The 26,362-nt window shown below is 44.1% G+C and overlaps 2 non-coding genes across 2 annotated transcripts; both read right to left on the minus strand.

The window, feature by feature from the left end:
• Positions 1–11,139: 11,139 nt before the first annotated feature.
• Positions 11,140–11,214, minus strand: TRNAP-UGG (transfer RNA proline (anticodon UGG)). The gene has a single exon. It is a non-coding gene; the product is annotated as a tRNA-Pro (tRNA).
• Positions 11,215–24,287: 13,073 nt separating this feature from the next.
• On the minus strand, positions 24,288–24,360 carry TRNAK-UUU (transfer RNA lysine (anticodon UUU)). Its single transcript has one exon. It is a non-coding gene; the product is annotated as a tRNA-Lys (tRNA).
• Positions 24,361–26,362: the final 2,002 nt, after the last annotated feature.

A 26,362-nucleotide genomic window follows, 5' to 3' on the forward strand; every position in this document is an offset into this window, starting at 1 on the left:
CAATTTCATCAATTTATTCTTCCATAGACTCCTGCAAAATATTAGTCTCTTCTTGGACAGCGGATGAGTCCTCTATATATGGTTTAACATAGGCATTAGAAGTATAATTATCATAACAATATTCAAGTATGGAAAAAAATTCGGATTTGTAAAGAGTAGCATCATACGTTTCAATCAAAGAAGAAATTTCATAAGCACCCTTAAAAGCAACAAATTCTTCAATTTGTTGAACATCATAGTAATTATAAACACCTTTAGCATATGAAGACATGATTCCATTATTGATAAAGTCACATTGGTAGGGAAGGTGTTTCTTAGGGTTTTCAGAACAACAAGTAACATCATATATTTCACATAAATTCCAGGCATAGCATTGCAAACGATGAATTTGACCCAGTAAAAGTTTCCCTTTTTAGATATGCGGTATCGCACATAACAAGCATGCTCATCTAAAGGTTTGCCCTCAACTAAGCTAGTTGGGGTTTCAGCACGAGCACATAGGGATCGAAGATGATCCAAGTAAAAAGCTTCAGGAGTGTGATAGATTTTGAGTGGTTCTTCAACCATCGGTTCAGTAGGTACAACTAATTTTTTTGGTATTTTGCGTTTCCTACCCATAACTAAAGATAGAAAACAACTAAGAACATCAAATAAAAATTACTTAGTGATAAAGCAAACAAGCACACACGAGAATATTCACCCCACGCTATTGCTCCCCGGCAACGGCGCCAGAAAAAGGTCTTGATAACCCACAAGTATAGGGGATCATTGTAGCCTCTTTCGCTAAGTAAGAGTGTCGAACCCAACGAGGAGCTAAAGGTAGAACAAATATTCCCTCAAGTTCTATCGACCACCGATACAACTCTACGCACGCTTGATGTTTGCTTTACCTAGAACAAGTATGAAACTAGAAGTACTTTGTAGCTGTTGTGGGACAGGTTTTCAAGATAATAAAGAGCGCGCAAATAAAAAGTAGGGGCTGTTTAGATAAAGAAACAATAAAGTAAATATAGCGAGTGTGGAAAAGTGGTGGTAGGAGTTGCGAAATTGTCCCTAAGCAATTGACTACTTTACTAGACCGATAGCAAGTTTTATGTGGGAGAGGCCACTGCTAGCATGCCATCCCTGACTTGGAATTCTATGCACTTATGATTGGAACTATTAGCAAGCATCCGCAACTACTAACGTTCATTAAGGTAAAACCCAACTATAGCATTAAGATATATTGGTCCCCCTTCGATCCCGTATGCATCAATTTCTATGCTAGGTTGAAGCTTCTGTCACTCTTGCCCTCCAATACATAGACCTATCAACATATAACTAACCCTATGGTGCGATCCACGCGCGCGCTCATATGATGGGCACCAAAGGATAGCAACATAAACACAAGCAAATTAAATCAATCATAGCAATTCATCAACCACCGATAGGACAACGAAAATATACTCAGACATCATAGGATGGCAACACATCATTGGATAATAATATGAAGCATAAAGCACCATGTTCAAGTAGAGGGTACAGCGGGTTGAGGGAGAGTGGACCGCTATAGATAGAGGGGGGAAGGTGATGGAGATGTTGGTGAACATGGCGGAGGTGTTGGTGAAGATCGCGGTGATGATGATGGTGGCCACGACAGCGTTCCGGCACCACCGGAAGAGAGGGGGAGAGGGGCCCCCATCTTCTTCTTCTTCCTTGACCTCCTCCCTAGATGGGAGAAGGGTTTCCCCTCTGGTCCTTGGCCTCCATGGCATGGGAAGGGCGAGAGCCCCTCCGAGATTGGATCTGTCTCTCTGTCTCTCTCTGTTTCAGCGTTCTGGTATTCAGCCCTTTCACCATTTCGTATATATATGGAGATCCGTAACTCCGATTGGATTGAAACCTTTGCCCAGATTTTTCTTCGAAAATTAGCTTTCTTGCGGCCAAAGAAGAGCAGCAACCGCCTTACGGGGGGCCCACGAGGGTCAGAGGCGCGCCCAGGGGGGTGGGGCGCACCCCCTGCACGTGCCCCCCTCAGTTACCGTCTCGTGTGGATTCTTCTTCCTATATTTTCCAAATATTCCAAAAATATTCTCCGTCCGTTTTTATCCCGTTTGGATTCCGTTTGATATGGGGTTTCTTCGAAACATAAAACATGCAACAGACAGGAACTGGCACTGGGCACTAGATCAATATGTTAGTCCCAAAAAATAATATAAAAAGTTGCCAAAAGTATATGAAAGTTGTATAATATTTGCATGGAACAATCAAAAATTATAGATACGACGGAGACGTATCATGTACTAACCCATACTATGTGTTGTCTATGTTTTTGAGGGTTAGGTGATTCTCATGGGCTCACATCGAGAGAGAGATTTCAAGTGTCTATGAGAGGATGAAATCAAGTGTTGGTGATCATGGTTAAAAAGGGCAAGTTCAAGATAACCATCCCAAAGGATTACATGCTTGAAGCTTGTGGATGATCACATGATGGACAAGTGAAGATGAATACAAAGCAAAGCTTCCCACATTGTGTATGGGGGAGAGACTTGAAAACTTCACCAATGTCTTGCCTTCATCTTGAGCCAAGAAGAGACATCAACATCAAGCTCAAGTGAACGGCTCGTGTCAAAGGTATTAGTTCCTTTGACGTTAGTGTCGTGGAGTGATGACCACCAAAGAAACACATACACTCAAGAATGGATTCTCGATAGCTATGTAGTGTAGCTCTTTTATGATTCTTGAGTTATAGGGATCCCGCACTATTAAGAGGGGATCAAAGGGGTTTGTGATGGATTTGCTCAAGCCAACATCTTCTATACACAATTCCACTCATATCCTATATACCAAAGAAAAGCCAAAGCCAAATAGTTTCCCAAAATATATGATCTAACCTTTTCATACTTTGCACCCTCCATTTTGGTCTATCTTGGTGTTTATCTATGTGAGGACCTGGAGTTTTTCCATAGCTTCAAAACGAGCCCAAGATCATCAAAATCGGAGTCCGTATGTAGAAGTTATGCTTGTTTCAGTTTCAAGTCGCGTGCTGTTTTCTTACTGGCCGGATCATCTGGGTTCCCTCACGTATCATCCGGGCTCCTCGTCACAGAAGCCTATTCTAGCTAGCCGGATCATCCGGGTACCTACCCGGATCATCCAGGCTTTGCCCGGATCATCCGGGTTGCCCAAAACAATCGTCACAGAACCTTATCCTAGCTAGCCGGATCATCCGGCTACCTATCCGGGTCATCCGGGCATTGTCTGGATCATCCGGCTACGTCCCCGGACATCCGGGTTTCCGCTTCACCACATTGTATATTGACCTTCCCAGACATCCGGACATTGCCCGGATCATCCGGGCAGGTCAACAACTGCGGGAAACGGCTCTATTTTCTTTGGGATATAAATATCCCTCTCTCACTCCGGGAGAGTGTTGACCACTCCATCCAAAATCGCCTCAAGAACACAAGTGACTCCCTCTCACTTCTCCTACACCAAATCTTAGATCCCGGAGAGGTTAGTGAGTGTTCTTGAGAGTGGTTCCAATCAAAAGATAGATGCTCTCCCTCTCCCTCTTGTGACCAAAGCAATTCGTGATTTGAGCAAGTCTTGGGCATTTCCCCCTTGATCTTGTTACTCTTGGAGGTTGGAGACTCCTAGGCGGTAGGAGTGCTCCGGTGAGGAATCAACTTGTGATTTGTCCCCGGAAAGTTTGTAAAGGTTTGGAGGCCGCCTCAAGGTAACATCCACCTCTCTAATGGTGACTAGCTTCCCTCTAAGGAAGTGAACATCGGGATACATCATCCTCTCCGTGACTTCGGTTATCCCTAACCCTAACTCCATACTTGTGATTTACCTTGGTCACTTGACCGTGCATTCACTATTCTTGTTGTCCTCATTATATTGTGTTGGTTACCATATCGTAGAGATTACTTAGGCCAACACTTTACAGTCCGCAATTCATACTTCCTACTATTGTTCTATCTTGTGTTTAGTGTGAATTTCTAGCTTCTAATATTCATTTCCATATCTCGTGATATACATTGAGTAAGTTTGTGTAACTTACTTGCGCTTACTCATTGAAGGAAATATGCCCTAGAGGCAATAATAAAGTTATTATTTATTTCCTCATATCATGATAAATGTTTATTATTCATGCTAGAATTGTATTAACCGGAAACATAATACTTGTGTGAATACATGGACAAACAGAGTGTCACTAGTATGCCTCTACTTGACTAGCTCGTTGATCAAAGATGGTTATGTTTCCTAGCCATAGACATGAGTTGTCATTTGATTAACGGGATCAGATCATTAGGAGAATGATGTGATTGACATGACCCATTCCGTTAGATTAGCACTTGATCGTTTAGTATTCTGCTATTGATTTCTTCATGACTTATACATGTTCCTATAACTATGAGATTATGCAACTCCCGTTTACCGAAGGAACACTTTGTGTGTAACCAAATGTCACAACGTAACTGGGTGATTATAAAGGTGCTCTACAGTTGTCTCCGAAGGTACTTGTTGGGTTGGCGTATTTCGAGATTAGGATTTGTCACTCCGATTGTCGGAGAGGTGTCTCTGGGCGCACTCGGTAATACACATCACTATAAGCTTTGCAAGCATTGTAATTAATGAGTTAGTTACGAGATGATGTATTACGGAACGAGTAAAGAGACTTGTTGGTAACAAGATTGAACTAGGTATTGAGATACCGACGATCGAATCTCGGGCAAGTAGCACACCGATGACAAAGGGAACAACGTATGTTGTTATGCGGTTTGACCGATAAAGATCTTCGTAGAAGATGTAGGAGCCAATATGAGCATCCAGGTTCCGCTATTGGTTATTGACCGGAGACATGTCTCGGTCATGTCTACATAGTTCTCGAACCCGTAGGGTCCGCACACTTAAGTTTCGGTGACGATTGTATTATGAGTTTATGTGTTTTGATGTACCAAAGGTAGTTCGGAGTCCCGGATGTGATCACGAACATGACGAGGAGTCTCGAAATGGTCGAGACGTAAAGATCGATATATTGGACGACTATGTTCGGACACCGTAATGGTTTCGGGGAGTTTCGGACATATACCGAAGTACCGGGGGGGTTACCGGAACCCCCCGGGGAGACTAATGGGCCTATTGGACCCTAGTGGAGAAGAGGAGGGGCGGCCAAGGGCAGCCGCGCGCCCCCTTCCCCCCCAGTCCGAATTGGACAAGGAGGGGGGCAACGCCCCTGTAACATCCCAAAATTCTAAATTTTGGAATGTTATATTAAATAAATTATATGATTGTTTGTTTGATTGATTGACTGAAAGTGATTGGAATTTGAAACTTTTGAAAGTCGAATGAGAGGGAACGAAATGACTTTCCCAAACTTTCATCCTTGCATTTTATCCCAATGAATTCAAATTCATTTCAACACAAAACCCTAGAGTAAAGATGACATGACTTCTTCCATTTGAAATCAAAAGGGTTTTTGAAAAGATTCGAATTCTATTTGGAAATATTTCAAATTATAAAACTTTATGCAACTCAATGATTTTCTTGAGGGAAGATAAAATGACTTCTTCAATTATATGCAATATGAGTTGGAAGTTACAAAGAATCAAATTGAAAGTCATTTGGAAGTATTTTGAAACTCCCTTTCAATTTGGAATTATTTGGATTTTATTCAAATTATTTTTCTCCTAAAAATAAATAAATAGAAACCAGGGTAAAATGATTCCCTTCAATGGAAAATTAGGAGAAAATAAATTTGAAATCATTTTGTTATTTAAAAAATGATTTTTATTGAGTTTTATTGCAATAGCAGTGCTGTTTGAATTTTTTCCGATTTTGTGTGAATTTTGTTTGAACTTTAGAAATAGTCCATGCTATAGGAATTTTTTTTTTGAAAATTTTGATATATTATATGTCTATGTATAATTTCAGTTCTTTTACTTTTTCTATTAGTCTTAGTCTATGCTAAAAAAGGGAAAACCTAGCGCTAGCCAGGGCAGGCGGCCCAGGAGCGAGCCAGCCCAGCCAGCCAGCCACTCGAGCCGCAGCCCAGCCAGCGCCGTCGCCCGAAGCCCCTCTCCTTCGGTCGCCCGCTCCTCTCTCTCTCTCGCCCTTGTGCGACTGACCGCTGGGCCCCACAGCCCGATCGCCCTTGCCCGCTACTTCTTCTTCCTCTCCACGCCAAACCGCGCCGCCGCCACCGCCGAATCCCGCGATCCTCGGGATCCTCTCCACGATCTTCCCCCTCCTCCAAGTCGACCCCGCCCCTATAAATACCCCTCCCCTCACCCCGTTCCGCCCCTTCCCGACCCCCGAACCCCTCCCCGCTCGCCGCCATTTCTTGCCGGAGCCCGAGCTCCGCCGCCCGCCATTGCTGCTGCAGCGCCCGACCTCGACCACCTCATCGTTGCCCGAAACCACCATCGAACTCCACTCACCTTCCCGCATCGCCTGAGATGCTCCTCCGGCGCCAAAGACCCCTGGAGCTGTCGCACCCTTCAACCACCGAACGCCACCCGCCGCCGTCGATCTCGCTCCGCTCGAGTCCGTCTTCCCTCAGCTCACTGCCGACTACCATCGTCATCGCCATCGTCTTCCGCGTCTCCTGGAGCAGCCTACACCGCCGGAGGACCACCGGAGGCCTCACCAGCAACGCCGCCCGAGCGCCACCACCGGCGACACCGTCGCCGGAGTTCCTCGCCACCGCGGTGAGTTTCTCCTCCCTCCGATCTAATTTCAATGGCCCAAATTACTTTACGAGAACAGTTGGGTTTTATTTTATTAGGCGGTTTTTGTGCGGTTTTATTTACGGTTTAGATTGGTTCAGGTCGAACCGGGCCTCCTCCGGTTTTCTGCTTTAGCCGCACAGTCATGGTTTTGTTAAGTTACGACCGAGCGTTGTTTAGTTCAGAGCGCCCACTGCTTAGGCCCAATTGCAGCCCGACGCGTAGCTCCTGCCCGTTTGCTTTTAGTTTATTTTAGTTTCTGTTTTAAAAACAGAAATAGTTTCTGTCTTAGATTGTTAATAACTTTTATGTTTTAGATCCAAATTGAGTGATTCTTTTTGCATTGTGTCACAAATTTGTTGAAGTTTCTGTTTGTGCCATTAGGCTTCAAATTTGAATAGTTTAAAACCGAATCTGATGAAATTTGTTCAAATTAGTAATTTGGCCATAACTTGAGCTTTATAAAATATTTTTGATTGATTCTTTTTGCTCCTGGTCACTAGGACCTTTATCTATCCAGTAGTGTTGAGTATTTTATTTTTAGTTTGTTTTAAAATTAGGTTTTTATCAAAACAGTATGGTTTTAGTTATAGTTTTGTTTTAAGTCTTTTCTTTATTGCTTTTATTAGTTTTAAATTATTTCTTTTTGTCACTCTTGAAAAATTTAGTTTAGTTTCTGTTAGTCAACAAAAGAAAATTTTGTTTTTGTTTTAAAAATTTATTTTACTTAGTTTTGTAGGAAAACTTGTTTAGGTCATAGTTAGTGTTTCATAAAAGCTTTTTATTTGTTTCTTTTTGCAAATAAAATTTTATGAAAAATACCTTCTGTTAACTTTGTATTTTCTGTTAATTTATTAGTTTAGTGTTTTAATTGTTGTTAAGTTTTTACTTAGGACAAAACTGTTTTGTGTTATGTCTGAGAGTTTTTTTTTGTAGTTTTGTTGTGTAGTTTTCCTTTGTTTTTATTTGGTGTCCCTTGTTGATTTGCATTTTATTTGTTGGTTTTATTATGAGTGTTAGAATTGCTTGCTAGTATGTTTGCTTATATGAATGCTATGTTTGACTATATAGATTTTCAACGGAGTGACGAATAGTTCTACCAAGTCATTATTCTGAGAGCGTTATTATCTTCATCAAATATTACCAGGCAAGTTCACTTTGACCATGTTTTTCATACCTATGTTTTTATTGCATCTAGTGTCATCTTCGCAACAATCCCTCCAGTAGTTATATTGAATCCTTGTAGTTGAGTAGTATGCATGAGGTAGGAACCCATCACCCTCTTACCAAGCCCGGGACGTTATTTATTTTAATGCTACGCTATAGTAGACGGGGTTGGTATGAGTGCCCGGGAGTGGTGTGAGAATGGAGGACTCTACGTCAATGACGACAACTCCATGATGGCATCTGCAAGGACTGCTTGAATTGCGTTCGGGTAAATCTACCAAAGCTAGGCAGATAGATAGGCTCCTTTCCCGCTGCTAAGGGAGAGCAAGAAACTAAATCAAATGATTGTTTTTTTTCACCAGCGCCCTTTTTTTGCGGGTACTAAGAGTCCTCTCACTACCAACCAGCAGACATCATCATCTGGCTGGGTCTTGCCGGTATCAACAACAAGAAAGAAGAACCAAATGGAAACAACAACTAACTATGGCTCTTGGCCCAGACAACGTCCTAGGCGTATGGGAGATCAAAACAAGAAGTCACGCCTAGACGACGACGCCCATCCTGGGCTGCAGTAAGTAGATCGAGAGGTCGTTCCGCCCCTTGTCCCCGAAGATGGGTAATATGTTCTCATACAATGTTGCTCCAACTTTTTTCTAGAGGGCCTAGCTGGCGAGCGATCCCAGTCCGCGGCAGAGAACAAGACAGCAAGCGAGCGTACCTTTGTTCGCTTCTTTTCCACCAAGCACAGAAGTTTAAGGAGAACTGTAGGTCGGTGGCTACCTAAGGAAACTCCGATTCGATCCACCCCCGGCTGGGAGGCATCTACCTCATCCCGATCACAAGGAGAGGTTCACCATGATGGGGGGTCAGGTACTTTAATTCTTTGCGTTCCGGAAAGAATGAAATGCATAGGGGACCATCCTTTTTTTTGCGGCATGCTCTCTGATTTACGGATTCGCAGGGGGCTGAGGGCCAACCTTAGTTGACTGACAATGACAAAGGCTTGCGAAACAAAGTAGCGCCTTTGAAATGGAATCTTAATTAACTATTAGTGATGCGAAGCAGCTTAGCCCCGGGGAGCTAAAGGTTATACCTTTGTAAGCGAACTGTGGTTCTTCTATGTAGGGTATTCCTCCTTTACTCTCTTAATTAACGTCGAGCTAAGTGACTTTGTGTAGTGTAGTAGAATGAAGGCTACATACGCACCGACACTCTCTTATCCCTAAGCCTCTTCGCTAACTCGCTCGCCTACAAAAATGAGTAGGCGAGGCTAGGCAAACTCAGCCGCTGACTTTGACTATACTGTAGTAGACTTTCTAGCCTTTTATTTTAGAACCCTTTCTCATGTTCTTTCATCCATCAAGTAGGCGAACCGTCAGGTCCTTAGTAGCGTTGACAAAGAAGAAGAGCCGGTGAAAAAAAAGGAAGCTAGAATTTCCAATAGTGAGAACAGCTTGACAAGCTACCTTTCCTCTTGATATGAGGTGCGAAGAGAAACATCTCTTTTTTATGACTTCCACTTCTCGATCCCGGCCCGGAAAAGTGACCGACCCCTTGATGAATGAAAGAAAGGGTTTATGAGCCCTAGCCCTGTAAGCCCACACCTGTGTAGAGTAGATCGTTCAACACCTGCGGCACAAACCCATTTTTGACCAATTGGTCCATATATCATAGGCGACCGAACGGCCGCCCCCCGTCTTACTAGACCAACCTGCTATAATTATTCCATAAACACCTAGCGAAGATATGGCAAACAAATAAAGTAGCCCTATGTTCGGATCTGACAATACCATACCATAATCAAAAGGTACAACGGCCCAAGCGACCAGACTTAACATAAATGTAGCCACTGGAGCCATTCTAAAAAGGGAGAAATTAGCACTACTTGGTGAAATAGGTTCTTTTAGAATCAATTTCAAACCATCTGCTAGAGGTTGTAACAATCCGAACGATCCCACTACATCAGGACCCTTTCGACGTTGCACAAAAGCCATTACTTTACGTTCAACTAGCACTAAAAAGGCTACTCCTAGTAGAAGTGGTAGAATTAAACAAAGTATTTCCGCTGGAATAGCTATGTACGTTTTCGATTTTCTATTCACTCATGATCGGGCCTGACCTGGTCGACCCGATCAAACTATTTCACTTATGACCTGGCCTGGTTGACCCAATCATGATATTGAAGGATGGGACCTTTTATCGACAAACTCCAGATGCCGAGAAGTTTTGAAGATGGTGCTCCTGTTACGTTACTTCGAATGGAATCCTCACTTGACTAAGCATAAGCGGAAACATGGCTGAGAGTAAGCAATCCCCTTTCCTAGTGGTTGAGTCATGATCAGAAATATTGCGAAAGAAAGTGAAATGTCCTATCGTCGTCCCAATTTGGGTAATCCACGATGTCTCCATTTTATGTATCCATCTTGACTCGTTTTCGGTGTATTGATAGTTCGTTGTATTACACTTTGAACTAACCTAGAGGCCGTGCTTATGCGAAAATCGATATCAGTGAAGTAATCCCGGAACTCTAGAAATCGTGAAGAATTTATTCCATTTTGTTAAATATCGCGAATATAGTGGAAAAAACTCTAGAACATTCCTTTGAATGGAATTGTTCATTGGGTTCGACTTGTTGTTCGACAAAATAGAAAGCTGTCTCTCGTATGTTATTGTAAGGTGATTCATTCATAATATTTCTTATGTGCGGTTTCAAGATGCTAAAAAAGTAGATTTGGTAATCGGCTTTTGAGCTCCATTATGTGGACTTCATCAATTTGTGAATTATGGAATTGGCGGTAGTGGTCAATACTAACTGCACCGTCTAAATGCTCCCTGACCAAGTTTGCGTACTTGTCAGGGTTGAGTTGAGGGGGCAGCCCGTGCGCTAATTGGGCTTCGAGGTTGCTATACGTGAAAAAAGCTCGCTTTCTACTGAGGCCTGTTCTGTCCTAAACTATTCCAGAATGTTATTTGTTTCATAGGAAGATTCCAAAAGCACATTGATGCCGAAAGAATCTTCGGAACCAGTGGAGAGGTTATTCTGATTGAAGGCTAGACAAATAACATGACTGAGGTATGTAAATAAAACCTGTGAAATAGCTATATAATATGATCTAAATATAGAAGAATACCAAAGATAATGGATTGAAAAATAAGCTTTTTAGCTTTCTTTTTCTTTTGTGCATGCTTTTTGCCTGCCTTCCCGACCGCGGATAGGCTACGGGGCTTTGCACTTCGGCCCCATTGTGTGAATACCACATCAAGGTGACAGGATTCGAACCTATGGCCCTCTGTACCCAAAACAGATGCGCTGACCAGACTGCGCTACACCTCGTCTCCCCCTCAGAACATATGGAACTACCCGATCCATAAAGAAAAGAACCACCGCTTTTAGGAAAGAAGCCCACAATTTGATTCTCGTCTCGTTTCACTTGCATTTTCTTTCGTTCAGTCTCGTTCTGAGAGTGGAATCGAACCACTCACTCCATTTGGATTTCGAGTCCAAAGGGACCAGCCAGCGAAAGAGGATTTACAGTCCCACGCAGCCTGCCAGAACCTTTTTCTTGCTTAATTTTTATACGATTTTTTGAGCAACTAGTGCGAACGCCGTTGCGCGTTAGCGCATCCGTTTTCTTGCTTGATTTTTATACGATTTTCTGAAGTGATCTGTCCAACTAAGTAGAAAAGGACACTAGAGTGTGGCTACACGTGGTATAGGGCTGCTCGTCCCGCCTGGTGTTGAGAAATGACATCCAATCTTTCGGTACCTAGAATATATTCTAGGTGGATAAACTTATTTTTGATCAGCATCAATGGGAGACCTGATGTTTTGGAATGACCTTCCCCCGATCAGAGAAGGGGCTTGGTCTGGAACGGATTGAGACGGAAAGCGGTAATCAATCGCCGCGTGGTGGAACGCTTGTTGGAGAAGGGTAAGCGCCTCCATGTCGTAGGGGTGGGTAGGCCAATAGAAGACTAGGGAACTTAGCCTAGCCACTCAGTTCTGCCCCGAGCCAAGTCTATTTAGTGTCAGCGAACACATACCACTATCTATATATAGGTTTTTCTTTTTCGTAGAGGTTGTCGCTTAGGTCCTTGGACCCTTCCTTCATGAATCTTGAGGAAGCACTCACTTTTCTATCCACGGCATTCTTAGTTCTGCACTTAGTCTTGAACCTGTGTTGGTTTGGGACGTCAATCTCATTCGTCAGCGGTGTGTGCCGCATACTATGATTGCTTTCTTCTTGCTTTCAAATCCCAGTCTATCTTTCACTGAGCTTCCTTCGCTTGGAATTCAAAGTCCAAAAAAAAGAAAGAAAGCGTACTGTGAGGTATGAATGATCAAATGTCTAAGGGTGTCATTGAATATCATGGGGTACGAACTTCTAAGGTCATGGCGTAGGGTATTGGATAGGCTGGTCCGCTGGTCGAAGTCATTGCAGGGTGTGCTACGGACAGCTATTGTTCCAGGGCATTTCCTTTCTCTCGTCATCACGCCAACATACACAAGGCTTGCCTTCACAGGGCCCCACCTTGACTTGCCATCATGGCTACACTCTTTTCATCAAGCAACTCTTCTTAAGAAGACCCCTTGGTCCCCACAACGAAGTTCCTCCATAGAGAACCCAACTGCACAGCACCATCGCAAAGGTTTCTTCGTAACTCGATTAGTCTCACTCAAGAGAACTCATCTACACGGAAGGTCTTTTAAGTGCCAGTTGTACCCGCACAGAAGTTCTGCGCCCTCAACTACACCAGGATGCCCCCTGCAGTAGCATCACAACTTTTCTCACCATGGACAGCTCGCCAGTCTTCTTGCATCAGCCACACCTAATTACAAATGACCTTGGCCTCTCCATGCTCGTCATTTACATTTAAACTGCACACCCCCTTGTTGAGGTCTTACTCCAAAGGTACGGCCTCTAGAACATGACCATTCCTCACTCAAGTCATCGACACCCTCGTCGATGTACGTGTTGAAAGAAGAAATTCCACTATCTCTCAAACGAAATGAGGTTTTTGAACTCCTATATAACACAGTTTCATTGATGCCAAAGGGGGTTTTCCTCAAACGATTGGAACAAGAATAAAATAAAATAAAGAATGAAAGAGTCAATCTATCTTAGTCAAGGCGCTCGCTTTGCCACAAAGGGAGGCACTGGCAAAATCTAAATAGAAAAGAGATGTTTCCAATTAAACCATAGATGTCCACTTCATACTTATAGTATTCTATTTCGGCTTGCTTGGGTTCATTCAAGGCATCTTCATATCTATTAAAGAAATCAATCAGCTCCTAATTAGGTCCCCCAAGGCGAGCGAATGACGTTTTTATTTATCTTCCTCCGGTCAGAAAAAAAAGATTTATAGGACCGGATGCATAACAAGAAAAGACAGAATAGTAGTGGTGCCTGCGTGCAAACAATCTTAGAACTGAGCTCTTGTAAAGGTGGGCGTTCCTACGCTCAAAGCCCATATCTCAAATGCATGCCCATTGGAATAGCCCATCACCAGGATGAAATTATCCATTTAGCGCAGTTCCCCTTTCCTCTCTTCTTATATCAACTTCACATCCTAAACACCAAAAGGAAGGGAGAAGCGAACTCGACCTGGTGGTTTTTTATCATTTCATTGACCTTCGAACCGCTCTTGCCCTCCCCTTTCACTTTCTTTCCTAAATGTGTGACTGATACCAATCCCTATGTTGTACACTCTTCCACTAACTAGAGAGAACCATGCTTGAAGTAGAAAGAACCAATTACAAGTGTTCATAGTGGTCTAATAAAATCAACCCTGACCGTGAAGGTTCCTAGTGTTGATACCAGTTGTTGGAGATAATGGAAGGAAGCAACAAAACAGAGAGAGGATCAAGTGTAATCTTAACTACATCTTAGCTCTTATACAAAAGCTTATGTTACAATACATGGTACCCGTCCAATTTATAGAAAATAGCAAACCGACACAAAGTCATTATCGACTCAAGTAACAACTATTTCGATTTTGTTCACAGCTCATTCCTAGCTAAGACATAACGGCGGGTAGGCAAACAACTTGATTCAGGTCAATACAATACTCTTCTTCGAACTTGCAAGCTTGGGACACAAGCGTAAACTGAAAAAGAAGTAAGACCAGGTGCACTGCTAAACATAAGTATAAAGAGGTGGAAGGCTGGCTGTGCTTGTGCTTACCTACAGGTCTGTCCCACCATACAGTATCGAAAAAGACCGTCTCTTATTTTTGATTTGTCTGAATCAGCGTATATTAACTAATACTACTTTATCCAGTCAATAATGAATTGAAAGGTCGTCTTTAATTCAAAAGTGCATAAGCAAGCAAGGAACGGAAGGCATGCTAACTACACTACTAGAGTCAAGAAAAAAAAAACTACACTACAAACCAAACTACTTGAGTAAGAATCAAAGCTTATTGAAGATGCTAGAAAATCTATGAACAAGTACCAGGTTAGTAATTCAATTGTGATATCTTCTGCAGTGTTTTCTCTCTGTTGCTATTCTCAGCACTTTTGAAAGTATCTATGCAAAGGAATTAGTATTAAGAATAGCTTGGTTTGGTGCAAATGTAATATAAAAAAGGCATTCCCCTATATGCTGTTAGATGTACTGCAAAAAGGTCAAGTTAAAGAAATATTAGGAAAATTGTTTCGGCTGTCTGTGCTATCATTTTTCTGGAAGCTTTTAAGCCCGTTGTCCAGATGCTGCTGCCTAAAAGTAGTTCTTTTAAATTGTTTTCTTGTGGTCTTGTTCTCTATATTGTTTTTGGAAACAAAGTACTCTGTATTGTTCATGTGCTGAACTTCATAGTTGGAGGTAGCACAGCAGTAGCAGCTACTCTCACCAGGTGCCTTTCGCCAAGGATACCGTCAACCGATTAAACCTTTGCTAATGGTGGAATTGCCAAACCTTTGCCCATGCCGAAAAAGAAGCCAAGTCCGATTCAATAATTACCTTTCTTTTGTCTCTATCTTTGGACTGAATCAGAATCAGAAGAAAAGCAAGGCTATCCTTTGTTGCACACCTAATGGAAAGCACTGGCTAGATTTCCGATGAAGGAAGCCGTCTACTAACCGGAATACTACAGCAGAGGACAAAACTAGGGACTTCGAAAACGAGGATAGTTTGCCAGGTAGGGATACCGTTGTTCGAATTGAAAAAAGATACCTTTCCCCAGAGAGATAGGATTCGAAAACAAACCATTCATGAAACTCATGCAGGAGCATGCGGTGGTCACATTAATGGACATGCGCTAGCTAAGAGAACTTCTTAAGTTAGGGTACTTACTATTGGCTGGCTTACTATGGGGAAGGGGAGAAGGCAAGCCGCGTATGGATTGATCCCTAATTCAGTTCTTTTTTCGTGGTTTTCTTTCCATCTCACAACTTCCATTTCTTGAGCCGACCTTGCCCGCTGGAGGTATGATTCCGATCTTTGAATCGAATTGGATTTTTTGTCTTAAAGTGAGGGCGATGAGTGGGGAAGGAAGCTGACGATTTTATCAGTGTGTAAGGTGGCCCCGAGAGCTGAACCAAAGCCGGCCGTTTCGAGACCAGGGAGCTTTAACAGTTTCTACTTAAACTATGTGTTCAGTTATGTGTTCAGATTATGCTATTTTATTAGTAGCTTTCGGTCTCGATTCGCCCTTACCTCGGAGGGATCAACTACTTCGCTTAGGCAAAAGATTGAAAAAGTCTGTATCTGTCTACATGTGCCTCCGTCTATGTTACCCCTTCCCCGGAAAGGAGATTATACATTTAGTAAAAAAACGAGAATAAAAAATCAAAAAGAAAGAAGAGAAAGAACTGGGAGTTGGCGCCTACATAACAGGTAGCTTGCTTACCAAGCCGTCCTGGCAAGCTCCTACAGTTCTCTTATTACTCTTGACTTGACTTATTAATAAGAAAACTACTCACTAACAAAATGAAAGACGATCTAGAATCTACCCAAGAAGATAGAGAGTCCCACATACGAGAAAAGGTCACAAATGGAGTTAAACCAAGTAACATTGCAAAGGCATAATGATAGTAGGGTCGGGATATCCCCACCCTCCGAACCGGACGTGAGGGTCTCCCCTCATCCGGATCTCGGCAGGGGAATCTCCACTCACTGCTTCCCCTAATATCCTCCCTTTACCACATCATGGCGGTTTACAGGAGATCCCAGAGACTCGCTCGGAAAGGCTGCTATACCAAACATTATTACTTAACTACAAAGAAAGAAAAGACTATAGTAGTCACTAGACTGACTATAGTAGTCCGTCCGGCTGCTCTTGCTTAAATCACTACTCTTCATTCTCCCATGCTCTAGCAATTGCGCTCCCTAGACCACTACCATTTAGTTAGGTAGGGACAATCAATCCATAGTTACGGGAATAACGGAATGCATGGGGATAAAAAAAAGAGAAATGAAGATTTTCTATGAAATCATTTCTTTCCATAGATGTATCTGGTCTGAGACGGTACAGTACTCTACGAGAGGAATGCAATGGGATGGATGGTAGAGGGCTGCCTGCGCCCAAAAGCGATGATTCACTTGTCCCCTTGTCTATAGGGACCTTGTGGCATACAACTGCCACGACTCCTGCGTTATAGCCGCCCCTTTCTCTCTTTCTTTTGACTGCCTCGTGGACGGATGAAAGAAGGGAAGTTATAGAAGGGGGCAGTGAAGGCTCACCAAGTAGACAACAAGCCCCCACCCCGTCAGTCCTGTGTTGCCGTAGCGTGCCCTACTTCAATAAGGTATTACCTCGCCGATTTTAAAGGGGATGGGATTGGATTCATTCACTTGCATTCCTGCTAGCACTACAAAAAGCTCCGGTCTTAACGCTCCTACAGAAGCTGTGCAGCCTTTCCTCGGGTTCGTAGAGTCGGGTTTCCCGTTTACCCACAACGGAGGAGCCGCCCCCACCAACCAAAGCAGGTAGGCGGCCACGGTTCATAACGCACTCTTCGCACAACAGATCCACTTTGAAGTTGACTTATTCGCTCGGCCAATCGTCGGAATGTGTACGAGATACCATAAGGGCCCAATATCTCAATAGCACCCTTGTCTAAAGCTTCGAATGAGACTGAATATCTGAAACGCAGGAACGATCTGACTAGAAAACTTGATCGAAGAACCAGCGTTTATTGAAGAAGCTATAGAGTCGATTACAAAAAGTACTAGTTTGAAAGGCTCATTGGAATTGATCCGCTACGAGATTTACATTATACGCTAGAGAAGCACCTAAAGTACTAAACATAATAGGTATTAGTTTTGTAATGGTTGGGGCAGCAAACTCGGATTCGGCAAGAATCTCATTTTTTGGTAGTACGAAGGGGGAATTGGCCCAAAAATTGGATAGGGGTAAAGACGCAGCCGGGTGCCGGCGGCTTATTCAAGTGCCCCCCCAAGCGCGCGAAATGGTCGCCTATTACACGGCTCACAAACTCTGCCTGGGGTGGGGCTACCTATTATTCATAGGCGGTACGTACGGCGCACGCAGGGCCTCGGTTTGCTGCGTGGACTGTCTATGCATTTCCTACAGAGTGTAATGGAACCCAGCTCAGCTCCGCCGAGCCAAAAGAAAAGAACAGAACAGCCGGAGGCGAAGAGTAGAGTATAGCCAAGGGGCTTTCGTCGTCCGTAAAGGACCTAACGGAAGACCGTGCTCCGAAGTGTGCACTTCGAGTTTTGTTTTAAGAACACTTGGCCTTACCCCTTCATTTTGAGCCATGTCTAGGTAGAATCGACAAGATTGAACCGAGGCCCGCCCGGGCACCGCCGGGGGACAACCAGACCAACCAGTAGGCTTTCTTTCCGAAGTTTCCTCCCGGGGCCCTTAAATCATTGAATTCATAGGCATAGGGGCGTCCCAAGCAGTGGTTCATTCAATGAGAAAGAAAGACAGGAGGGCAGGATTCGTCGTGTCGGGCTAATTCATTCTGGGAAAAAAGGGGGAAGGGAGTCACCTGAGCTATGCGAAGGGAAGGAAGCCGGAGGTCACTTTTCCCGATCCATCCCGAAGGGTTTTTTCCCTCTCTCGCCACATCATCGTACCCAGTCCTGCTATCGGCTCAGCCCTATCTATTCATCTCTTTTTTTACATGGAGATTTATTGGATCTCTCTTGTTCATAGATCTTGAAAGCGGATCGATAGAAATTTCTCAAAGGATCTATCTATAGAAAGATCTAGATCTCTATCATCATCTATCTCTATATCTAGATATGGAAGAACCCTCGAAGCCTGTCCCCGACGATGATGCCCCCTGGGCGAAAGGGAAGGGGCCGCCATTCTCTTTCTTTCCTCAATCGTTCCGATCATTTCTCTCATTCCCTTTTGTTTGTTTTTTCGGGTTGGTTCGTTTCCTCCTCCTATCTACGCAATTCTCTGTCTTCGTTCGTGATCATCTTAGGCGAAAGGATAGGTATAAATTTGGTGGAGGGGCGGCTGTGAAAGGGCGATTCCCCCTTTTCCATTGAAGTAGGGAAGGGGGTGATTGATCTTTTTTTGAATCAGGCTTTACTGACCAAGTGGTGGTATAAGCTTCATTGCGGATGAAAAGAAGTCCTTGTGAGCAGAGCTACAAAAGGAAGTTCAAGCTCAAGAAATCCTCTCAATAGGGATTGGGCAAGCAAGCTGTTTGTTTATTTGATCTTACCCGGTTGTGAGACGGGACGTGAAGTCAACCAAGTACATGTGTGTTCATAGTGTCCCCGGCACCTTCCTCCTAGCTGAGTATGGATGCTGAAGTTAGCTGGAGTGTGGGGCGAGTGCGTGGTAGATGGAACTCCTATTTACCGCATTTCTTCTTGCACTTCCAACTTGAAGAGGAAGAAGCATCTCTCTTTGCATCTTCAATAGATAGGAAAAAGGATCTCGACCTGAAGCCTTCGACCAAAGAAAGGGAGACTTGGTGAAGTCAGAGGTGGTTTTCCTTCCCTAGATTCATGGAAGGACTTTTTGAAGTTTGAGTGAGGAAGGAAAGTAAGGAAAGCGGGAAAGGTCCGATACAAAGGAAAGGGTTGCGAGGCTTAACGATTTAGAATATAGCTGTTGAGGTGGCACCTGTTCCCCCGGGGCAGGGGTATATGCCCGTAGCTTTCTTCTGTCACTTCTTTCAGCTCAATGAAGTGGAAAAGTAATAGAGTAAGGGACCCTTGTTTACAAAGAAAGCTGTCACTCCAAGAACTCGAAGTCAAACATCTTCGGGAATATCCAGATTAGTCTTCAACTAGAGAAAGGATAGGAATCTCCTTTGCTGAGTTTTCTTCTCCAGCGGATGTAGCGGTAAAAGATTCTATTCTTTCTGCGGTCTAGTTACGTCTTTCCTCTCCCTATCTAAAGAGCTCTATTAACATAGACCCTCTCCTGACTCTCTATCATTTTAAGGAAGCAGCAAATCCTTCTCTCTATTCTACTATCCGATCTCGTCTGTTGAAAATCGATCTGAAATATGGTCATATCTTCGTTATCCCAATAGTAAACCTTCTTACTTCTCTTCGCATCTCGAAAGACGCAAAAGATCTGTTATTAGCTTATTTATAAGTTGTCGAAGGTCCTTAAAAGCCTTGATTTGTGGCTTACGGCTTACTTGCCTTTTTCCTTAAAGCCTATATAGACAGACATAGACTAAGGGCATTCTGGGCATCCATGCTCCTGGCAATGGCAAGATCCGAGATGTCAGTTGCTTGTCTTCAAGCCTCAACCTTATTCTGACTCCTACTAGGGCAATCAGGTTTAAGTTAAGCCCGAACAGCTTAGTTTTCCACTTCTCTTCCGACACAAGCTTCTTTCCCAAGCCTTCCCCATCAACTGGAAATCCAGTAAGAAAGGCAAGGGGCGCAACGGCAAGGCAATCTCAAATCATAATGGGAGTTTTAGGTTTATTTAGATAGATTCGCCTTTGGGGTTGTTACAGAATCGGTTCTTCAAGAAGGAGCTCTTAGTACGGTGGATGCATCGAATGCAAGCTGTAAGGAAGAATAATTCTCTCAGTAGACAAGAATGAAATTCAATTAGTCCCACACTTCCCGCAGGAATCGAAGAGTACGCAAGCACATTCATTTAATGGGAAAGCTTTCCTTGGCTAGGCCCCTATGAAGAAAGATGCCAATTCCCAAAAGCAGTAACAATAGCAATAGCAGTAGGAGTAGCATTAGGAATTAAGACCGTCAGGCCTCATTCACATCTGAAATCATCAACATGAACACAAACGAAATCGTCTGAATTTCGTATAGAAAGAAAAAAAGGAAACAAGTAAAAAAGCGTGGTCCCCGGGGATAGGTACTTCGTCCGGCGTGGTCTCATTGTTGAGCGATCGCTCGCTATCTTGAAATGGAGTGTTAGTTTCAAATAGAGATTGTGTGGGTGTGAAGTGTACTGAAGATCGAGGTTTTTCTTCTTACTAACTTTGTCAAAGAGGCTAAAAAAACAATAAATGACCAACGAAACTTCGAGTGAGTAGGATAAGGAGGAGTAGTCGGAGGATCTGAGAAGGGAATTAGAGAAAAAAGAGCAGCAGCTCAGTAATAACACCTAGGCTTTTGAATTAACTCTGCAATTTGGAAGACGGAGGAAATGAAAGTAGAAGAAGTTATCGAAACTCGGAACCACATGTTCAATCTTTTTTTAGCGGTTTCCCCAGAGATCTTTATCATTAACGCAACCTTCATTTTGCTCATTCATGGAGTTGTATTTAGTACCTCTTAGAAAGATGATTATCCACCGTTAGTTAGTAATGTGGGTTGGCTTGGATTACTTAGTGTTGCATGCCTAGGAGGGCAGCGCGCTTGGGATGCGGAGGAGCTATTATCGCCCAGCTCCCTAACCTAATGCGGCCGGACCGCAGGGAACCTTAGCATGGGCGGATGTCCTAATCCTTTTGCCGCCACAAGGCCGGCTAATCGTACGCAGCAGGAGCAAGGGAACTCCCCTGGTTCAGGAAAGCACATGAGTCCGAACGCTATTATGAATGTGCGACCGACACTACACTACGTAGGTACCTGTGCATGCAGGTGAGGCGTCGGTCGGTCCTAGAAATGGCGGCAGCTAGCGAGGAGTTAACGACCGGACGTGCTGCAAGCTAGGGATCCCCAGGCAGCTCTTTCGCTCTATAGGGATATCGGGGGGGGGGCATAGCACAATTCTTCTTGGAAGAGGGTTTTGGTTTGCCCAGGTGACTGATCCTGCCATAATATACTCCCGCCAATTCTATTGCACCGGCAACCGAAGTCGAACATACATACGACGATCTTCATGCGTGAAGGGACAGGAGGAGAGAAAGGGCGGTAGATGATAATGCGAAAGGGCGCTGCGTCTGGCTTGATAGTAAAGCCAAAGAAAGACGCCCCAAGACAAGATACAACTATTGGGAAGGGGACATGATCAATAGAACCTGGCTGGATCCGGGCTGGGATAGTGGCGCCCATTCCTAACCAGTTATGAAAAGGTTCGCTCATGCTGGAGGTACTAACCACTTAGTGATCGGTCCGCTAGTTCACGCAAATCCGAAGAAGTTATCACGGACGAGCCACATGCAGGGAAACTTGCACGTGTGGTTTTGGCCGGGCTTTCCTTCGGTATCTAATAACCTTGCTTCTGCTCGCCGCTGGCGCACCTCTCCTAACTATTGCCCATTTATTCTGGAATAATTTTTTTAGGAGGGACAATTTTACATATTTCTGCCAAATCCTTCTATTATTAAGTACGGCTGGTACCATTTCGATGTGTTTCGATTTTTTTGAAAAAGAGAGGTTTGATGCTTCTGAATTCATTGTATTAATTCCACTTCCTACTCGCAGTATGCTCTTAATGATCCTGGCTCATGATTTAATTGCCATGTATTTAGCTATTGAGCTTCAAAGTTTATGTTTTTATGTGATCGCAGCATCAAAAAGAAAGTCTGAATTTTCCACGGAAGCCGACTCAAAATATTTGATCTTAGGTGCATTTCCCTCTGGAATATTATTGTTCGGGTGCGACCGGACTACTACCGATCAATTTTTTGGAACTTATTTATCGACTTGTAGAGACCCTCTACGTAGTTGTAATTCTAGGGCAATCGATCCACTTTCCCCATAGCCCTAAGGCTGTGTCTCGATCTCCTACGCGCGAAAGATAAGATACGGGAGACGGGGTCCTATGGTATGGGTCTTCGACCCTTGGTATAATTCCACGACGGCGAGTCGGCGTGGCGTAAAGTGAAGATTGGGGGGAATAGAGCGAAATCCCCGTCTGGGGTATTCCGAAGGTGTAACCTAGGCAACGAAAAAGGGGCCCGATACTTCAACTAAAGGAGCGACCTGTTGGTTCACCAAACCCCGACCCAGTGTCACACGTTCTCCAGGTCCGAAGGGATCCAGTGCCCAACTACCGACTCCTCCCGGAATTGCGTTATCGGAGCCGAGCCAGGAATAGCCGTTAGTGGACACCTACCACTTTTCACCGGTTAGAGAGGCCCTCTTTAATACATTAAGAAAATATGTTCACAGGGGCCAGAAAGACTCGGTCATAGGAACTTAGACCACCTACGCGCTGGTAAACGAAAACCACCTCGACCGGATCTACCGAACGAAGAAGGCCGCCCCGTCGAAAGAATTAACACGCCAAAAGGGCCACTAGCTTTCCCCCAAAAAGGGGAGATCCGCTGCTTACTGCTCACGGAAACATCCGACCTTATGGTCAAGTCGTCCGCCTATCTTTCTGATTTCATTCGTTTTCCGATCGCATAAAAAGTCATGAGATCAAAAAGGAAATGTGAGAATGTAGTTACAGATGTAAAAAAAGTCAATATCTCATTCTCTTGGTCCATAGATGGGGCGTCCTATCCGATGGATGAATGAGGAGCCTTTGTCGAGTAGTGAAATGATAGGATTCTTCTTTTCGGTTAAACCGAAACACAAGTCGGCGATTCAAGCCAAGAGTGCGGGCACCTTAAGAGCGGTCAAAGCTAGAAGCTATATCATGACTGCCGGAACGAAAGACCCGATGAGTATTTTCGTACCACCTTCCAATCTTCTTAGTCAATTGTGTACTTTTCCACTAGGCGAGACATAAGTTATCGGAATCCGAGGCCTGTTTTTCCCTATTTCCCAAGGGGAATGTCAAATTGTGTGGTTTCACAGTCTTATGAGACAGAAAGTTTTGGAAAATGGAGCTGCCGTTTTCACTACTTTGGTCCCTAGCGATATTGTTGCTTAAACTAACATGGAAAGTGGGTTCAATCACTTTAAAGTGCCCTCTCAAGTGTCACCTCATAATGGTAATCTCCTTATGGTATAGTAATTTGGCTTAGAATAAGAAACCTATCTCTTCCCCCTAATGGCTTTTCACTACCCCTTGCGGGAATGCGTATCGTTGCTGCATCGCCACCGTATTCCTAACTTGCTTTTCCGAACTGCTTGTTTTCTCGGGGCTGCAGTCCAGTTGCTTAGTGGTTTGCTTCTCGGTCTACCCAATCAAGGTTAGACCTCGCTCTATCAACCATTGCTTTAAATAGTATCATGTTATTTCATCTTTCATTGATACCATCATTACAATCGAGGGCCTACAATCCATGGAAATCCCTATTCCGATCACTGGGAAAGAAGAGCAAGTAAGTAATGAATGAATGAATGAATTTAGATGGTATATAAACATCTCCCCATGAAGGGAAGGTGCTATAGTATCTAACTAAGAAAAAAAGTAGGTTGTGAAATGATAGGAAATATGCCATGCAGAAAATCAAGGAAATATTTCCTGGATTTTCGGATGACCCGGCTTATCTTTGCAGTTATCCTTATTTAGCAGAATCTAGTGAGTGTTCCATTAAAAGGAAAGAGAGCTATTCGTTGTAGGATTGATCCAGACAACCCAACCTAAGTCACCTATTGCGCCTAACCTAAGTATAGTGCCAGTGGTCGGTGAGGAGAAGTTCATTCCTGTAGAGAAGAGAGGGGATCCTATTTCCTTTCCCCCTTTCCCAGTATGGAAACCTTATCTTCCAGCATGAAAGTTGGTATCAGAATGAAACAATCCAATCCATACTTGTGGAGTGCTCAGTTCAGTTCCTGATTTCTCTCAAGCCTAAACCGGAAAAGGAAACCTATTACCCGGGGTCCCCCCTTTCGGCTATCTCATCTGCTGTTCCTCGACTCTCAGGAAGGTAAGATCATCAATCAATAGTAGGCTGCTGCTGCTCTGTGCAGTTAAAGATGGGATCCAACCTGTTCTGTTTGCTTGTTTCCTATAATCTGTGCTCGATTCCATATTTCTGTATCCTTCGATTCCTGGGACAGATCTGATCTCCTTTATAGTTACCTCAAACAACGAGCGAAGTCGAGATGTTGATGAGAAAGGGGCTTTTCTCAAGGCCAAAGAGTGCTCTTTGAAGGCTACTATGCATCCTTACGAATACAAGAGTGGTTTTTTTTGTTTTGGGTATACCAGGACTTGAACATGCGACGATTAGGTTAAAAGCCCAATGCTCTACCAACTGAGCTATACACCCGATTTTACAAGAAGGCTTGGTGCGGAAAAGAAAAGAGGGCCGCCTGGCCCCTTTTCTTCTTATCATATCACAAGGGCGCGGCTCTGTATGGTATAGTACTGTGGAGCAAGTCTGGGAGTCCTTTCCACTCATTGAGGATTCTATCTAAAAAAGAAGGTCAACGGGGGAGACTACAGTAGCTCGAACTCAGACTATCTACGAAAAAGGTAAAGTCGTCTTTCCTAGGGTTCGACCGAAAGGAGCTGTGTTCTATGGTTTGACGTTGTGGAGGTCCAGCACTCTTCTAAACGAAGAAAGAGGGGATTCGCGCTACCTCCTACTCCTACAGAAGATCGATTGGCGCGAACTTCCGATCGATTCCTTATTCATTGTTGCCGACCCTTACATCATCATAAAGAGAATCAAGATATCCCAAGAACCCAGCTAGGGATGAATGACTAGCGCTCAAGAACAAGCAAGGGATGAGCGCACGGGAGCGGCGTTGCTTGTTGCTTTATTATCACATTAGAGAAGTGGAACCTCCAAGCTCAGACATCTCGAACTCAGAAACTACCCTTCTATCCCACCTTGCTCCTCCGGCATCGGAAGCAGAACTACCTGACTGTCGTGGAATTGTCACGGCAGATGTCCTCGTGCAAGGACTTAGTCATGGAGCCATCGCAGCTAGGAAGCTTAAAGGGGTTAAACGGGACAAAGGATACGAGGATTATACTGGTTCGGCCCCTTACAGTGAAGGTAAAAGCCTACGTCCAGTTGAGGTGGTATTACTTAGGGTTTCGATGACCAGGAGCTAAACCGCTCTGCTTGGCTATCGATCTGATCTTTCTTGTCCTGAACCGCCGCCACGTCGTCCCTTTAAATAGAGAGGTTGACGCCCAATGGCTCTCAGAGTCCCAGCCGGCTTATAACAGTGTCCGGCTCGGACTCTTAACTATTCTTGCCTTACACTACAAGCCTAGCCATAACGGCGGTTTATCACTACGGGCCTTGAGCCGCCTCCGGGTCTGAAGCCCACTACTGAACCGTCATCCTCAAGCTTGGTACTGGGCTTGATGTGATGATCATTATGACGTAACTTGGCTCCTCCTGGGCGGGTGACTCTAATGGTTATATCCTCAACATTAGGCCCCAGATTGATTTGAACCGGTTCATGTCTATGTTCAATACCTTTAAGAAAAATCTTCCGGCTTCTGCTTGTGCGAAGGTTATAACCCGCCGTGACGTCATCTTCTGGATTCTTGGTAACCCGCCATGATGTCATCTTCCATTAAATTCATTTTTTATTCTGTCATATCCCAACGGATCTTATCTTAATGACCATCCCGAGAATCGAGGCGTTTCTGCGGCAAGATAATCATGTCTTCAGCCTCCTCGTTTCTCGCGCCCATTTACCAGCCACCCCTTATAAATAGGCCCGGCCCATAAGCCTTCGTCACTCTTCTCGATCCATCGTCTTCCTCCTCTGACGCCCTAGAGCCCGAGCTCTGCCGCCGCCGCCGCGTACCTCGTCTTCACCGACCAAGGCCGCTGCATCAACCTATCTTGACCAGAAACCTGCGGCGCGCCTCTGCTGCTCATCAGCACCAGTAAGTCCTCGCCGTCCCGTACCTTAGATCCGCATTAGGGCTCGCAAGTTCTCTGTGTTCTTCATAGTTCATCGCGATTTCTTCACAGTTCCGCCACCGAGGTTCCTTTTGATCCAAAACGGTACAGACTCCCTGCGGTAGTAGTTTCTCACCCATTTTTATGCTAGTAGATCCCTTTTGTTCGCAAAAAGACCTCGTTTAGAGCTTATGAACTTCTCTGTATCAGTTTTTTAGGTCTAGAAATTTTTCCTTTCTGGACGATCGTTTGATCCAAAATAATCCCTGCAATCTGTGAAACTTGTTTATGCAACACTTAGACAAAAACTGCATCTGTGAGCCATGGCGGCTCATATCGCCGGCTTAAAAGAAGCCATGCTTTGTGAAATTTCCGGCTTACTCATAATAGAGTTAAATAA

This window comes from Aegilops tauschii, chromosome 3, assembly GCF_002575655.3.
Source record: "Aegilops tauschii subsp. strangulata cultivar AL8/78 chromosome 3, Aet v6.0, whole genome shotgun sequence".
Classification (NCBI taxonomy): domain Eukaryota; kingdom Viridiplantae; phylum Streptophyta; class Magnoliopsida; order Poales; family Poaceae; genus Aegilops; species Aegilops tauschii.